Source organism: Esox lucius, chromosome 19, assembly GCF_011004845.1.
Source record: "Esox lucius isolate fEsoLuc1 chromosome 19, fEsoLuc1.pri, whole genome shotgun sequence".
Lineage (NCBI taxonomy): Eukaryota > Metazoa > Chordata > Actinopteri > Esociformes > Esocidae > Esox > Esox lucius.
In genome coordinates this window covers 2,028,327-2,046,514 of record NC_047587.1, presented here as the reverse complement: position 1 = coordinate 2,046,514, position 18,188 = coordinate 2,028,327, and positions in this window count along the sequence as shown.

Here is an 18,188-nt window from a genome sequence, read left to right as displayed (position 1 = left end):
AGAGATATTAGCTTAAAAAGGTGTCAAGTTCATTGAAGAACTCAGAGATATTAGCTTATAAAAGTGTCAAGCTCGTTGAGGAAGTCAGAGATATTAGCTTAAAGAGGTGTCAAGCTTATTGAGGAAGTCAGAGATATTTGCTTATAAAGGTGTCAAGCTCATTGAGGAAGTCAGAGATATTTGCTTATAAAGGTGTCAAGCTCATTGAGGAAGTCAGAGATATTAGCTTAAAAAGGTGTCAAGTTCATTGAAGAACTCAGAGATATTAGCTTATAAAAGTGTCAAGCTTGTTGAGGAAGTCAGAGATATTAGCTTAAAGAGGTGTCAAGTTCATTGAAGAACTCAGAGATATTAGCTTATAAAGGTGTCAAGCTCATTGAGGAAGTCAGAGATATTTGCTTATAAAGGTGTCAAGCTCATTGAGGAAGTCAGAGATATTTGCTTATAAAGGTGTCAAGCTCATTGAGGAAGTCAGAGATATTTGCTTATAAAGGTGTCAAGCTCATTGAGGAAGTCAGAGATATTAGCTTAAAAAGGTGTCAAGTTCATTGAAGAACTCAGAGATATTAGCTTATAAAAGTGTCAAGCTTGTTGAGGAAGTCAGAGATATTAGCTTAAAGAGGTGTCAAGTTCATTGAAGAACTCAGAGATATTAGCTTATAAAAGTGTCAAGCTCGTTGAGGAAGTCAGAGATATTAGCTTAAAGAGGTGTCAAGCTTATTGAGGAAGTCAGAGATATTTGCTTATAAAGGTGTCAAGCTCATTGAGGAAGTCAGAGATATTTGCTTATAAAGGTGTCAAGCTCATTGAGGAAGTCAGAGATATTAGCTTAAAAAGGTGTCAAGTTCATTGAAGAACTCAGGGATATTAGCTTATAAAAGTGTCAAGCTTGTTGAGGACGTCAGAGATATTAGCTTAAAGAGGTGTCAAGCTTATTGAGGAAGTCAGAGATATTTGCTTATAAAGGTGTCAAGCTCATTGAGGAAGTCAGAGATATTAGCTTATAAAGGTGTCAAGCTCATTGAGGAAGTCAGAGATATTAGCTTAAAAAGGTGTCAAGTTCATTGAAGAACTCAGAGATATTAGCTTAAAAAGGTGTCAAGTTCATTGAAGAACTCAGAGATATTAGCTTATAAAATTTTCTCCCAAATTTTTTCCCACTATTTAGTCTCAGTCTCCCAATGGCCACAACAATTGAGGCTGATGAATATGGTTTATTGACAGAATTAATGCTGTTTTGGACATTGAATATTCAATTCAAACCGTGAGATGTGTTTAATGTCTTTTGTGAAGACATGGTTGGCTCTTTGAAATCTGACCATCTACAACAAGCTCCCACCTCTCCTCTTGCCTCTAATTAGATGATTATATCCAGAACAACATTATTTTTACTCAGAGACCCTTATTGCAGAACGGTAAATTCCTCCTCCCCACCAAACAGCTCCAGTCTGTCAAATCACTGCCAGATCCTCTCACAGAGGCTGAGGCGTGACATCTCGGACCTAGATCACGTGTGTGTGTGTGAGAGAGAGAGAGAGTGTGTGTGAGTGCTTCAGTGTGTGTCACTCTCCACCCATGAGAACATGGTGTGTTAGAACATTAGAGCAAAATGTAGACCAAAAGTCTCCATACACACATTTTGTATACATACAGTGTTCTGTATCTTCACACAGTGTTCGGTATCTTCACACAGTGTTCTGTATTTTCACACAGTGTTCAGTATCTTCATACACAGTGTTCAGTATCTTCATACAGTGTTCTGTATCTTCACACAGTGTTCTGTATCTTCACACAGTGTTCTGTATCTTCACACAGTGTTCAGTATCTTCATACAGTGTTCAGTATCTTCATACACAGTGTTCAGCATCTTCATACAGTGTTCTGTATCTTCACACAGTGTTCTGTATTTTCACACAGTGTTCAGTATCTTCATACACAGTGTTCAGTATCTTCATACAGTGTTCTGTATCTTCACACAGTGTTCTGTATCTTCACACAGTGTTCAGTATCTTCATACAGTGTTCAGTATCTTCATACACAGTGTTCAGTATCTTCATACAGTGTTCAGTATCTTCATACACAGTGTTCAGCATCTTCACACAGTGTTCAGTATCTTCACACAGTGTTCTGTATCTTCACACAGTGTTCAGTCTCTTCATACACAGTGTTCAGTATCTTCATACAGTATTCTGTATCTTCACACAGTGTTCTGTATCTTGATACAGTGTTCTGTATCTTGATACAGCATTCAGTTTATTCATTTCCAATGTTCTGTCTTCACACAGTGTTCTGTATGTCTTCACACAGTGTTCTGTATCTTCATACAGTGTTCTGTATCTTCATACAGTGTTTTGTATTTTCACACATGGAGTTCTCTAACCAGTCATCTGTTAGAATCAGCATCAGAGGCTTTTCCCAGGAGGTTTCAGAGCTGAATCCCAACATCACCTAGGTCTTGCAAAGAGCTGTTATGTACAAATTAAATGGGTCAAACCCTCTCACTTGTCTCTTTAAAATTAGGCAATGTGTTTTTAGTTTCTGAACAAACATTGACAGGAATAGCAAGTGAAGCGCTGAGTGAGAAACACTGGTTTAGGTTGTTCTAATGTTCTAAAACAAGGAAGAGGATGTTTGCTGTGCAATTATTCTGAGTTTAGTCTCATTCAAAGTGCTCTTTGTCATTTCAGCAAGAGAAGTTTTATTAGTGGTCTGCTAGGGAAGCTATTGAGTATGTAGCATTACATATCTTCACAGAATGGATTTGTATTTTAAAAATACATTTTAGTCTTGTCTAAATGTTTGCTGACAGGAAGAATGATAATATGCCATATAAATGTATACTTCTAGAAATAGGAATATTAGGAAAGAACTATGAACCAACTTCACCCTGACAAACACACACACACACATTTCACACTGACAGTGTGTGTATGTGTACATTTTCCATGGCCTGGTTTAGCACTGGCAAGGCAAAGGGAAAGTAGTGGCATATAACACGCACCACACATATGCACACACATCACACACACTTACACACAGCATGCTTCTGTAGCCAATATAACTTTGGGTGTTTCCGTTGAAGTCCTTTAAAACAGCATTACGAAAAACGTGTCTGTTTGCATGTGTAACCAGAACTACTGCAACAATGACATGATCACATTCAAATTTAAACTTTAACATAAGAATGGTAACATTTCAACTGTCACAAAAGACAGCACTATCAAACTGTAAACTGTTAAATGTAATACTTCAGAAAGAAGCTGTACTTTTTAACTATAACCTGTTAAGTGTGACATTAAAACTACATAATTTCAATTGTCACATTTAAACAGTAACATTTTAACTGTTGCAAACTGTACAGTCATACTGTAAACTGTCATATTTAAACCATACTCTTAAACTGTTTAATTGTAACATTCAAAATGTAGCATTCAAACTTTTGCAAACAAACTGTGTAAACACATTTAATCCTCCCTCAACTCCTTTATAACCACACTTAACACCCCCCACCTCCTTTATCAACACACTTATCACCCCTTCCTTTATAAGCACACTTAACATCCCCCACCTCCTTTATAAACACACTTATCACCCCTTCCTTTATAACCACACCTAACACCCCCCCACCACCTTTATAAACACACTTATCACCCCTTCCTTTATAAGCACACTTAACACACCCCCACCTCCTTTATAAACACACTTAACCCCCCCACCTCCCTTATAAACACACTTATCACCCCCACCTCCTTTATAACCACACTTAACACCCCCCCACCTCCTTTATAAACACACTTATCACCCCTTCCTTTATAACCACACTTAACACCCCCCACCTCCTTTATAAACACACTTAACCCCCCACAACCTTTATAAACACACTTAACACCCCCACCTCCTTTATAAACACACTTATCACCCCCCACCTCCTTTATAAACACACTTAACACCCCCCCACCTCCTTTATAAACACACTTATCACCCCCCCACCTCCTTTATAAACACACTTAACACCCCCCACCTCCTTTATAAACACACTTAACCCCCCCACCTCCTTTATAAACACATTTAACCCCCCCTCACCTCCTTTATAAACACACTTATGACCCCTTCCTTTATAAGCACACTTAACACCCCCCCACCTCCTTTATAAACACACTTATCACCCCCCACCTCTTTTATAAACACACTTAACCCCCCCACCTCCTTTATAAACACACTTAACACCCCCCCACCTCCTTTATAAACACACTTATCACCCCTTCCTTTATAAACACACTTAACACCCCCCTCCTCCTTTATGAACACACTTAACACCCCCCCACCTCCTTTATAAACACACTTATGACCCCTTCCTTTATAAGCACACTTAACACCCCCCCACCTCCTTTATAAACACACTTATCACCCCCCACCTCTTTTATAAACACACTTAACCCCCCCACCTCCTTTATAAACACACTTAACACCCCCCCACCTCCTTTATAAACACACTTATCACCCCTTCCTTTATAAACACACTTAACACCCCCCTCCTCCTTTATGAACACACTTAACACCCCCCCACCTCCTTTATAAACACACTTATCACCCCCCACCTCCTTTATAAACACACTTAACACCCCCCTCCTCCTTTATGAACACACTTAACACCCCCCCACCTCCTTTATAAACACACTTATCACCCCCCACCTCCTTTATAAACACACTTAACACCCCCCACCTCCTTTATAAACTCACTTAACCCCCCCACCTCCTTTATAAACACATTTAACCCCCCCTCACCTCCTTTATAAACACACTTATCACCCCTTCCTTTATAACTACACTTAACACCCCCCAACCACCTTTATAAACACACTTATGACCCCTTCCTTTATAAGCACACTTAACAACCCCCCACCTCCTTTATAAACACACTTATCACCCCCCACCTCTTTTATAAACACACTTAACCCCCCCACCTCCTTTATAAACACACTTAACACCCCCCCCACCTCCTTTATAAACACACTTATCACCCCCCACCTCCTTAATAAACACACTTAACACCCCCCCACCTCCTTTATAAACACACTTATCACCCCTTCCTTTATAAACACACTTAACATCCCCCACCTCCTTTATGAACACACTTAACCCCCCCACCTCTTTTATAAACACACTTAACCCCCCACAACCTTTATAAACACACTTAACACCCCCACCTCCTTTATAAACACACTTAACACCCCTCACCTCCTCTATAAACACACTTAACACCCCTTCCTTTATAACCACACTTAACACCCTCCCACCTCCTTTATAAACACACGTAACACCCCCCACCTCCTTTACAAACACACTTAACACCCTCCCACCTTCTTTATAAACACACTTAACACCCCCCCACCTCCTTTATAAACACACTTAACCCCCCCACCTCCTTTATAACCACACTTAACACACCCCCACATCCTTTATAAACACACTTATCACCCCTTCCTTTATAACCACACTTAACACCCCCCCACCTCCTTTATAAACACACTTAACACCCCCACCTCCTCTATAAACACACTTAATCACCCCTTTCTTTATAACCACACTTAACACCCCCCCACCTCCCTTATAAACACACTTAACACCCTCCCACCTTCTTTATAAACACACTTAACACCCCCCCCCACCTCCTTTATAAACACACTTAACACCCTCCCACCTCCTTTATAACACACTTAAATCCTCCCCACCTCCTTTATAAACACACTTAACACCCCCCACCTCCTTTATAAACACACTTAACACCCCCCACTTCCTTTATAAACACACGTAACACCCTCCCACCTCCTTTATAAGCACACTTAACACCCCGCCACCTCCTTTATAAACACACTTAACACCCTCCACCTCCTTTATAACACACTTAACACCCCACATCTTTTATGAACACACTTAACACCTCCCCACCTCCTTTATAAACACACTCAACACACACCCACCTTCTTTATGAACACAATTAACCCTCCCTCACCTTCTTAATAACCACACTTATCACCCCTTCCTTAACAACCACACGTAACACCCTCATGACCCCACTCATAAAAGTTACTTTGCCTTTTTCTGACTGTGCATCCCTTTGAACAGGAGCACCACAAGGATGTATGTTCTGTCATGCAGCCACTTTGACACAGTTCCTCACATGGCATTTCCACGAAAGCCCAACCTCTTTTCTCAGGCTCTTCTCCAACCATCGCTAGTACTGTCGCTAGTATTGTCACTAGTACCGTCCCTAGTACCGTCACTGTTACCGTCACTAGTATTGTCACTAGTATTGTCACTAGTACTCAGTGTCAATGTCAACTTTATTTATAAAGCACATTTAAAAACTTGAAACAATACAAGCTGCGCTACTGGTGTTTATCAGAGAGTTAAGAGAGTTGAAGAGATCCTGAGGCCTATGATTATTGTTGGAGACAAGGTTTGATATAAATTGTGCTTTTGCAGCTTTAACAGCTCTCTGATGGTTAGTACAACTGTCACGTAGCATTCCTAGGGAAACCTGGAGTTTATCCTTCTTCCATTTTCTTTCAGCTCGTCTAAGTGAACGTCAGAGTGCGGGTACTGTCGTTTAGCCAAGGCTCTAAAGATGGCTTTGCACGTTTAGATTCGAACAACGCGAGTCTAAGATATCAGTGCACGTGGAGTGCATGAGAGTAGTAAAATCATCAGCGCTAAGAGCACAGCTGTCATCTAGATTACACAACATTGACTTGTTAAAAGTATTAGAAAAATGCAATGAAGTTAAGGGGTTAATCGCACGCAATTTACATGCAGGAACACAATTGTCAGCCTTAGAGCAGGGAACTGTGACCGTGAACAAAACAGGCAGGTGATCTGATGTACAAATATCACAAATGTCAGTGACATGGACACACAAACCTTAAGACAACACAAGGTCCAGTGTGTGCCCTTTATCATGAGTCGGACCAGTCACTGACTGAACGAGATTGAAGGAGTCTATAAGACTCAATAAAAAAATTATCATAATCCAACAAAATCGCAGGTAATTTAGATGAGAAGGGAGGGAGATCTGTAATCTGCTCTCCCAAGCCGTGCTTTAGCAGCAGCAGTTCAAATGTCTCTACGGATGCTTGACGATCATATATGAATAATGAAGAGACATGAAGTACAATGACAAATACATAAAAACAAAGCAACAGCAAACACAATACTGAGCAGACGATTCCCGGAAACACTGGCACCATCTTGAATCAGTTGTACTGTCACTGATACCATCACTGATGCCGTCATTGGTACTGTCACTAGTACCTTCACTGGTATTGTCATTAGTACCATCACTAGTACCGTCTCTGGTACTGTCACAAGTTAATTTGTTTGTTTGCAAAAGATTCAATATGGTGCCCTGTCTTGAGTGTTGAATGACCTAACCAGGTCACACTAATAAAAGACCAGATATTTTTTAAGCTTTAACTTATAAACTATCGTTATGATCCTTGAGTTCCCCAAATATAAAGAGATATTCAGAAAAAGGTCAATCAGCGAACTGATTTACCCTCATTGTAGTATATTTTATTCCCTTGGCCTCTTACGGTAGATTCACATTAATTGACAAATGAATTATATAAAATACACTCAAAGCTAATTTTACAACAGTTTCGCTGTGTAGGCAAACTAGTTAGCCATGTTTTACTTCTTCTATCTTTGTGTTTAGTTGCAACATAAAAAGTCAATCTGCAACATTAAAATTACAACGTTTTTCTTCAAAATGTTTGCATTTTTGTTCAAGGTGAAGCATTTCCAAACCTATGGACCAAATCTTTAACAGTCCCCTTTGTGGATGAATTGGGTACAATGGAAATCAGTTCTAGAACAAATGTTTGTGAAAAATATTTGTGAAATTTGCATCTTGGACCAGAGCATTAGAGACATATCCAGTCCTTCACAATCATCTTGGACCAGAGCATTAGAGACACATATCCAGTCCTTCACAACCATCTTGGACCACAGCGTGAGAGACACATATCCAGTCCTTCACAACCATCTTGGACCAGAGCATTAGAGACACATATCCAGTCCTTCACAACCATCTTGGACCAGAGCATTAGAGACACATGTCCAGTCCTTCACAACCATCTTGGACCAGAGCATTAGAGACACATATCCAGTCCTTCACAATCATCTTGGACCAGAGCATTAGAGACACATATCCAGTCCTTCACAACCATCTTGGACCAGAGCATTAGAGACACATATCCAGTCCTTCACAACCATCTTGGACCAGAGCATTAGAGACACATGTCCAGTCCTTCACAATCATCTTGGACCAGAGCATTAGAGACACATATCCAGTCCTTCACAACCATCTTGGACCAGAGCGTGAGAGACACATATCCAATCGAGGGCGATTCAGTGTTTACACGACTTTGAAGGATTTCTCTCCTCGCTGCCACGGCATAATCTCACCACACACAGACACACACACACACACATACAAACACATACACTTCCACACAAAAGTACACATAGAGGCACAAACACACACATCCGGACAAATCTCTCCAAACACGACCACACTGACATTCATTTTCTCTTCATCCCGTTAGCTTACTCTGACCACACAGAGACGTTGTTGAGAGCGAGAATATAGTTGGACTGGAGTTTTGAAATCACACACACATACACACACACACACACACATACACACACACACACACACACACACACACACACATACACACACACACACACACACACACACATACACACTTAAACTCACTGGAGCTTTGAAATCAGCATCAGCAGCTTAAAGACCCAGAGTAGAGTATACTGATGATGTCTTCTCACCATGAGGCTGAAATAATACCCTCAAATTTGGAAAATTATGGTCAAACCCTTTTTGTGTGCGAGCTGCTTAAAAAAACCAACAACTAGAATTTCAGCCTGTTTGGGTGGGCGGGTCTTTTTGCCAACAATTTCATTACAGAAGACCAATGACTCTAGGTAATGGAGTGGGGTTTAGACCAATATCGTCTTCGTTTTCCAATACTCACAGAACACCGGGTTAAGCCTTTGTACACTTTTGTTCAACCCAATATTCCAGAGTTTCAGGGACTAAGTGTCCAGGCTATGATTCAACAACACAAAGATGACCAAATTAGTCTGGGAGATATCTGGTACCAGGAATAGGACCTTTCTGATAAATGCAGAGCTATTTGGTCCATAGATGTATTAGTAATGAGAAGGGCCACCATTCTCGCCCTTGCAGAGAAGTTAGCGTGAAACTCTTGGCCTACCCATAATGCATTTGAATTCTACCAGGTATCCCGTTATAGGAGTCATTACAGCCAGTCTACAAAACAAATTATTCAACTGATTCAATCAATCATTCTGGTGTCTGTTAATCTAAGCAGAAGCTCTGCGTATGTTTCGTTTAATGCTGTGTCTTTCATAACAATCAAATATTTACTGCCAACCTAGCAGACCATGTCACTGGAAATCCAATGTATATATTCTGCTACTGTATATCATTCCCATTTAATAAAAAAAAATACAGTTTAGTAAACATACTGGGATAAAAATAAATAAATTGACCCATCAGATGATATGTGGAGTAAATGTAATACAGGCCTGGGTAACAGTAATCAAAACCATCTGAAAACATATACTTTAATTGTCAGGCTATAAAATATCCTTAAAGCTAAGCCCTCTGTGTTCAACATGTATGTAAAATATATTTCCCCAGGATCAGAGAGAGAGCTCCCTCTAGAAGAGTTGGGTTGCCACGTCAACTGCCATGGCTATTGTCATATGTGGTGAGTTGGCATGACAACCCTTCTGGGAACAGATAACTTATTATGGGTTGGCCGGGGTTTCTGCTTAGATCAATCTTGCTACCTCCCTCCATCACCCACTTCCTCACTCCCTCTATCGTCCTCTCCCTCCACCTCTCTCGTCCTCTCCCTCCACCTCTCTCGTCCTCTCCCTCCACCTCTCTCGTCCTCTCCCTCCACCTCTCTCGTCCTCTCCCTCCATCTCTCTCGTCCTCTCCCTCCACCTCTCTCGTCCTCTCCCTCCACCTCTCTCGTCCTCTCCCTCCACCTCTCTCGCCCTCTCCCTCCACCTCTCTCGTCCTCTCCCTCCACCTCTCTCGCCCTCTCCCTCCACCTCTCTCGTCCTCTCCCTCCACCTCTCTCGCCCTCTCCCTCCACCTCTCTCGCCCTCTCCCTCCACCTCTCTCGTCCTCTCCCTCCACCTCTCTCGTCCTCTCCCTCCACCTCTCTCGTCCTCTCCCTCCATCTCTCTCGTCCTCTCCCTCAACCTCTCTCGTCCTCTCCCTCCACCTCTCTCGTCCTCTCCCTCCATCTCTCTCGTCCTCTCCCTCCACCTCTCTCGTCCTCTCCCTCCACCTCTCTCGTCCTCTCCCTCCACCTCTCTCGTCCTCTCCCTCCACCTCTCTCGTCCTCTCCCTCCACCTCTCTCGTCCTCTCCCTCCATCTTCCTGTCTCTCCTTATACAACCCCTTCCTGTCCCTGCTGGAGATTAGTGGCGGTGGTGAACAGGGCAAATCAGAGAAAGATGGCATCAGCAGATTTGACAAGAATGCTTTCAAGATGTTAACTATTCCTGTGCTTGTTTGACATTCTAAAATCAGCCTGATCTCAATCACATCCTTTATGCAGGACTTAGTTCCTGTCCTGTTCTAGCTTGTCTGCTGTGAGTGTAGAGAAGAAGGGATAGAGAAGACCTAGTGTGAAAGAGGAAACCTACATGTATCTCTTCTCTCCCTCTCCTCTGCCTTTTCTCCTCCTTCTCTCTGTCTCCTCTACTCCTCTTCCCTCTGTCTCCTCTACTCCTCTTCCCTCTGTCTCCTCTACTCCTCTTCCCTCTGTCTCCTCTACTCCTCCTTCTCTCTGTCTCCTCTACTCCTCTTCCCTCTGTCTCCTCTACTCCTCTTCCCTCTGTCTCCTCTACTCCTCTTCCCTCTGTCTCCTCTACTCCTCTTCTCTCTTTCTCCTCTACTCCTCTTCTCTCTTTCTCCTCTACTCCTCTTCCCTCTGTCTCCTCTACTTCTCTTCTCTCTGTCTCCTCTACTCCTCTTCCCTCTGTCTCCTCTACTCCTCTTCTCTCTGTCTCCTCTACTCCTCTTCTCTCTGTCTCCTCTACTCCTCTTCTCTCTGTCTCCTCTACTCCTCTTCTGTCTCTCCCACTCTTCTTCTCTTCCGTCTGTCCCTCTCTTCTTCTCTCTTCATCTGTCCTCTCCCCCTCATCTTCTTAGCCAGAGGTATGTTTTTAAGTTTCCTCTTCTAAAAAGATTTCTCTCTCATCTCTGCTTTCTGGTTTAAGCAATCATGGCTGACATTTATTACCAATACTCTTATGGAACTACACTTTCAATCATCAGATCTCCCTCTCCACCCTCTCAGGGCTGAACACCTCTCCACCCTCTCAGGGCTGAACACCTCTCCACCCTCTGGGTAAGGGTTTGGATTAGGGTTGGGGGTTAAGGTTTGGGCTAGGGTTCGGAGTAAGGATTGGGGGTTAGGGTTAGGGGTTAGGGGTAAGTGTTACCTCACCCTAATACATTTTGCAAGCAGTTGGAATTTGAAATGAAATTTGGAGGGGAGCTTTATAATTAAGTGATAATCACTTTCATCACAATAGTTTGGGGTTTACAATTATTTTGCCATTATAATTATTGTAAAAACAGCTTCCATCATGTCTCAATAAAGACACTTCGACCAAAGAAAGATCCATTCTGTTGAGTGGTTAAACATTTATTTGATGTTTAGACATCTTTCCTAAACATACATACATTATTTTTGTTGAATAACATTCTGTAATTTCTCATCTTCTCATCAAACAAACATAGTGCCTGGAAGTGTAATGAATGTATTTTGATTTGTTTATTACTTTTTTGGTTGATACATGATTCCATATGTTATATTTTATAGTTCTGATGTCTTCACAATTATTCTACATTGTGGAAAAGAGTAAAACTGAAGAAATACCCTTGAGCTGTTTTCCAGTGGTTTGCATGTGTTTCTACAATAAAATATTAAATGAATGTTAAAATGATAGTTTATGTGTAAATGATAATATGATATGAATTGGATACTCCACAGTCCCAATGAAATTCTTGTTTTGTATCCCCGATTGTTTTTGAGAACATTTGTGAAGATATTTTGTTGAGTTATGTTAGTTGGTATGAATAAATAAAACAAAATACCATCAGACAACAGCACCATCAACTGGTGACAACTCGCTACTTCCAGAAGATGAAGGTTCTGTTACAGGAGAAAGATTCACACATCCAGAAAAACACAATATCTATGGTCTCCAATTTTAGGTACTTAACCTCGCCCACCCATTTAATGAGCTAATCTTTTTCCGTGTTGCTTATAACCCACTTGTGTGGTATTTCTTGACCAGGTGAATGCAGTCTGTAGCGCCCCCTTGAGCCAGGGTAGATATCACCCCTGAACAACCCTAGAAAGAGGATATAAATATTCATGTCCATAAGGGTCTTCTTATAAAAACGTTTTGATCAATAAACAAATTTGAAAATAATAAATGAAATAATATACTGATGACATAGATATACAATAAAATCGGCAACTAAAAACAAAATAACAATCCATAATATTGGAAGATGCAATTTAGTTCCAACATCAATATATAAAAGTTATGTTAAAAAAATGACCTAACTTCCAGTTAGATTCAGGATTAGCCATGATAAAGGTCTTCATCAGTATGATAAAGGTCTTCATCAGTATGATAAAGGTCTTCATCAGTATGATAAAGCTCTTCATCAGCATGACTGCAGCATTTCCCTCTAGGAATGCCTCTGCCAGCAGCAGCCAGCGATGGGAAGCATCAGAAAACCCAAGTGCACATAATGTTACTGTACATCTGTCTACCTAAAGGGTTTGGGGGCAGGATTTACTACCACTAGAAAGCTGCTTGGGGGTGGGGGGGGGGACGGTAACAGAAGCCTTTTCGCCACACCTCATCTTCAAGGAGACCAAAACCATCACCATCTGAGTCATCATAACCCACATTAATCTCTATCTCAAAAAGTTATTGGTTATTGCTTTAGAGGGTCTCTAATATTACATTTGTTAAATTTATTAATTACAAACCCGATTCCAAAAAAGTTGGGACACTGTAAAATTGTGAATAAAAACAGAATGCAATGATGTGGAAGTTTCAAATGTCTTTCAAATGTTTTATTCAGAATACAACATATATGAAATATCAAATGTTTAAACTGAGAAAATGTATCACTTTAAGGGAAAAATAAGTTGATTTTAAATTTCACGGCATCAACACATCTCAAAAAAGTTGGGACAAGGCCATGTGACCACTGTGTGGCATCCCCTCTTCTTTTTATAACAGACTGCAAAGGTCTGGGGACTGAGGAGACAAGTTGCTCAAGTTTATGAATAGGAATGTTGTCCCATTCTTGTCTAATACAGGCTTCTTGTTGCTCAACTGTCTTAGGTCTTCTTTGTCGCACCTTCCTCTTTATGATGCGCCAAATGTTTTCTATGGGTGAAAGATCTGGACTGCAGGCTTGCCATTTCAGTACCCGGATCCTTCTTCTATGCAGCCATGACATTGTGATTGATGCACTATGTGGTCTGGCATTGTCATGTTGGAAAATGCAAGGTCTTCCCTGAAAGAAACGACGTCTGGATGGGACCATATGTTGTTCTAGAACTGGATTGTGTTCACCGACAATGTTTTCTGGAAGTATTCCTGAGCCCATGTTGTGATTTCCATTACAGAATCATTCCTGTATGTGATGCAGTGCCGTCTGAAGGCCCGAAGATCATGGGCATCCAGTATGGTTTTCCGGCCTTGACCCTTACGCACAGAGATTGTTTCCAGATTCTCTGAATCTTTGGATGATATTATGCACTGTTTATGATGATAACTTCAAACTCTTTGCAATTTTTCTCTGAGAAACTCCTATCTGATATTGCTCCACTATTTTCTGCCGCAGCATTGGGGGAATTGGTGATCCTCTGCCCATCTTGACTTCTGAGAGCCTCTGAGAGGCTCTTTTTATACCCAATCATGTTGCCAATTGACATAATAAGTTGCAAATTGGTCCTCCAGCTGTTCCTTATCTGTACATTATATATTACTATATTCTATTGTGAATTAAATATAAGTTTATGAGATTTGTAAATGATTCCATTCCTTTTTTACTCACAATTTGTACAGTGTCCACTTTTTTGGAATCGGGTTTGTAGAATTTGACCAGCTATTGCCAAGGGATGTAGCTAAATATAGTGAAAGAGCCAAGTACTGCATTTCGTTCCACTGTACTTGTACTGTTCAATGACAATAAAGTTGAATCTAATCTAATCATATTACTGGTTGAAGTTAGTGTTTAAGCCTTGTATTAAGCAGTACATTTAAATCTTAAAATCAAAAGAATAATCTGAATAGAGTGAAATGCCCTCACAAGCAACCTGAAGGAGTTGAGTTCTACAACATAATAAAAGGTAGGAGGCAGAGACAAGGTCAATATAATGTCTTTCTGTGAAATATAATTCATAATTGATGGTCTGAGATTTTGAAGGATGAAATTATGCAAAACTGTGGTTTGGTCTTTTTGCTTTCCCACCTGTTATGTCAGCTGTAAACCGACCTGACCCCTGACACGCGCACGCCCACGCACACACACACAGTCATACAAACAAACACACACCCATACAAACTGACCCAAACCTATACAAACACACACACAGATAAACATGCAAATAGCAAATCTAACAGGGTGCAAAGTCCTCTATTTTAGTGGCGGTTGCCATGTGAATTGCATATGCTTTCCTATTGGTCTGTTTGTATCCTCTGATTGGTTGCAGGAGTGGCTGAGGAGAATGCACCTGGTATAGTATGAGTACTTCTGTAATAGACACCCCAGATCATAGGCTGTGTCAAGGCGACGTAGAGTAACAAAGCTTGTGCGCAAAAATACTTCTTAGATTCTAACAACTCTAACAGGCCATCCAATCAAACTCATTCCCATAAAAACACACACACAGCAAGTCTTAACAGGCCATCCAATCAAACTCATACCCATAAAAACACACACACAGCAACTCTTAACAGGCCATCCAATCAAACTCATACCCATAAAAGCACACACACAGCAACTCTAACAGGCCATCCAATCAAACACATATACCCATAAAAACACACACACAGCAACTCTAACAGGGCACCCAATCAAACACATATACCCATAAAAACACACACACAGCAACTCTTAACAGGTCACCCAATCAAAGGCACAACATTGATGTGAAGTCCTTTTTTGACTAAACTACAACGTGTCAGTAACTTTCCAATAGTTGCAGTAATAAGAGTGATGTCAACTGTGAACAAACGTTTATCAGGATTTTGTTTGGTGAGGATTAGAGACCCTGTGCCCTGTGCTCCTTCTGTCCAGGAAAAGCATTCAATTAATTTGTAGTACCAGGTGGACAGGGAAGCTTTAAACCCAGAAGCGCCACATCGGGAGACTTGTGTGAAGACCTCAACTGGAGTACTAAAATGTCTCCTGGTTTGATTAATTTCTCAATATCTAAGTTGTTGTGTATTATTTTAATAATCTATTTCATGTGTTTTTCAGCATTGTCAATTAGGAAAGTGGAAGAAATTGTTTATTTGGTTGAGGTTATGTGTCCTGTACATTATGACACAGGAAGTTGAAACAGTACACACATATAAAGCATTTATGTGCAAATTTGAGATTCCTTGCTGTTAACGGTGGTTAGAGCATTCGTGTGATCCAGATGAAGAACCCTAATGGTTCTCCATCTGCAGCATCAGGATGGACTCCCCACAGGTAGACGAAGCCAGATACCCCATCTGAAGCATCAGGATGGATTCCCCACAGGTAGACGAAGCCAGATACCCCATCTGAAGCATCAGGATGGACTCCCCACAGGTAGACGAAGCCAGATACCCCATCTGAAGCATCAGGATGGACTCCCCACAGGTAGACGAAGCCAGATACCCCATCTGAAGCATCAGGATGGACTCCCCACAGGTAGACGAAGCCAGATACTCCATCTGAAGCATCAGGATGGACTCCCCACAGGTAGACGAAGCCAGATACTCCATCTGAAGCATCAGGATGGATTCCCCACAGGTAGACGAAGCCAGATACTCCATCTGAAGCATCAGGATGGATTCCCCACAGGTAGACGAAGCCAGATACCCCATCTGAAGCATCAGGATGGACTCCCCACAGGTAGATGAACCCAGATACCCCATCTGAAGCATCAGGATGGACTCCCCACAGGTAGAAAAAGCCAGATACCCCATCTGAAGCATCAGGATGGACTCCCAACAACTAGATGAACCCAGATACCCCATCTGAAGCATCAGGATGGACTCCCCACAGGTAGAAAAAACCAGATACCCCATCTGATTTTATCACAGATAAACAGGGTGTTGACATAATATGTGAGGGTAAACTGTAAAGAATTTACCAAAAACATCAGGGTTTCAAACATGGGTCAAAATATTATGAAAACAATCTGTTATAGTCCTTAAACAGTCACGCCAACTGTTTAAGGACTATTTATTGCAAACAATGCATTGATATAATGGGATAAAATGCCTTTGTGAATGATGAAAGAAAATGTATTCATTATTATTAGTCATAAAATATTCTGCATAATTTCCACCGGATTCAATCAGTTGCTCTACTTGGCTTAGACCAGCTTACACAACCATTAAAACCTTCCCCAATGTGTTACATTGGGAAACCTCATCTACAAAATGTATCATCATACTTACTTTATTACACAGGTTTAATCTTGTCCAGCCTGGCAATCTTTTGGCTAACTGAGTAGTAGAGGATAAAAATATCAATACCAGTCTGTGCATGGACCCTACATAATGTTTGGTATAAATATTTGTTCAGAGTAGGGAGTTTCAATGTTCTACACTGCTTCTGATGGTTAATCACTAATCCCCCCAAAAATTGCAGAAAATGACTGAGTAGAAGAAACATGAGTCAAACTGCTATTATCTAATGAAAGTATGATCAACTTCACAGTGTTATTTCAGTTTCCATTACCTGGTAAGTGTAATTGAGAACACCATTCTGATTTTCAGCAACACCCTGAGAGAAATTAGGGTTCATTGCCTTGATTAGGGACCGAATTGTCATTCTTTTTTCTCCTTTGCCGGCTTGGGAAATTAATCAGAAGTAAATGAAGTTGATGGCTGGGGGACAGCAACCACCTGACATGGTAATGGATTACAGAACCCACAGCAAATGGTCCAACCATGCTGTCACCCAATTTTAATAGACAATCAACCTAGTCTTTGTTAGGACCAACACCACCAGGTCTTTTAATAGACAATCGACCTAGTCTTTGTAAGGACCAACACCACCAGGTCTTTTAATAGACAATCGACCTAGTCTTTGTAAGGACCAACACCACCAGGTCTTTCAAGGTGTCTGAACTCAATATCTGGACTGGACTCTTCACAACCATTTTCAAAAGCTCTGTTTTCCTCCTGTTCTCTCTCGTTTTCTTCTTTCTTCTTCTTCATTGCCAAATTCAGTAGAAGTCTTGCCTGTTCCCCTGGTATCACCCGCATTGCCATAGTCATGTCAGGGAGCCTGTGATGTTTCGTAGCACACCGCAGGGAATGTTTCCTCTAGACACAGGTAGATTCATCTGTCATACGGCTGTGGGTGGGCGGGTCTATGCAGTACATGACCAATGAGTCTGACAGGTCTGTCATGTGGCTGTGGGTGGGCGGGTCAATACACCACATGACCAATGAGTCTGACAGGTCTGTCATGTGGCTGTGGGTGGGCGGGTCAATACACCACATGACCAATGAGTCTGACAGGTCTGTCATGTGGCTGTGGGTGGGGGGGTCAATACACCACATGACCAATGAGTCTGACAGGTCTGTCATGCGGCTGTGGGTGGGCGGGTCAATACACCACATGACCAATGAGTCTGACAGGTCTGTCATGCGGCTGTGGGTGGGCGGGTCTAAACACCACATGACCAATGAGTCTGACAGGTCTGTCATACCGCTGTGGGTGGGCGGGTCAATACACCACATGACCAATGAGTCTGACAGGTCTGTCATGCGGCTGAGGGTGGGCGGGTCTAAACACCACATGACCAATGAGT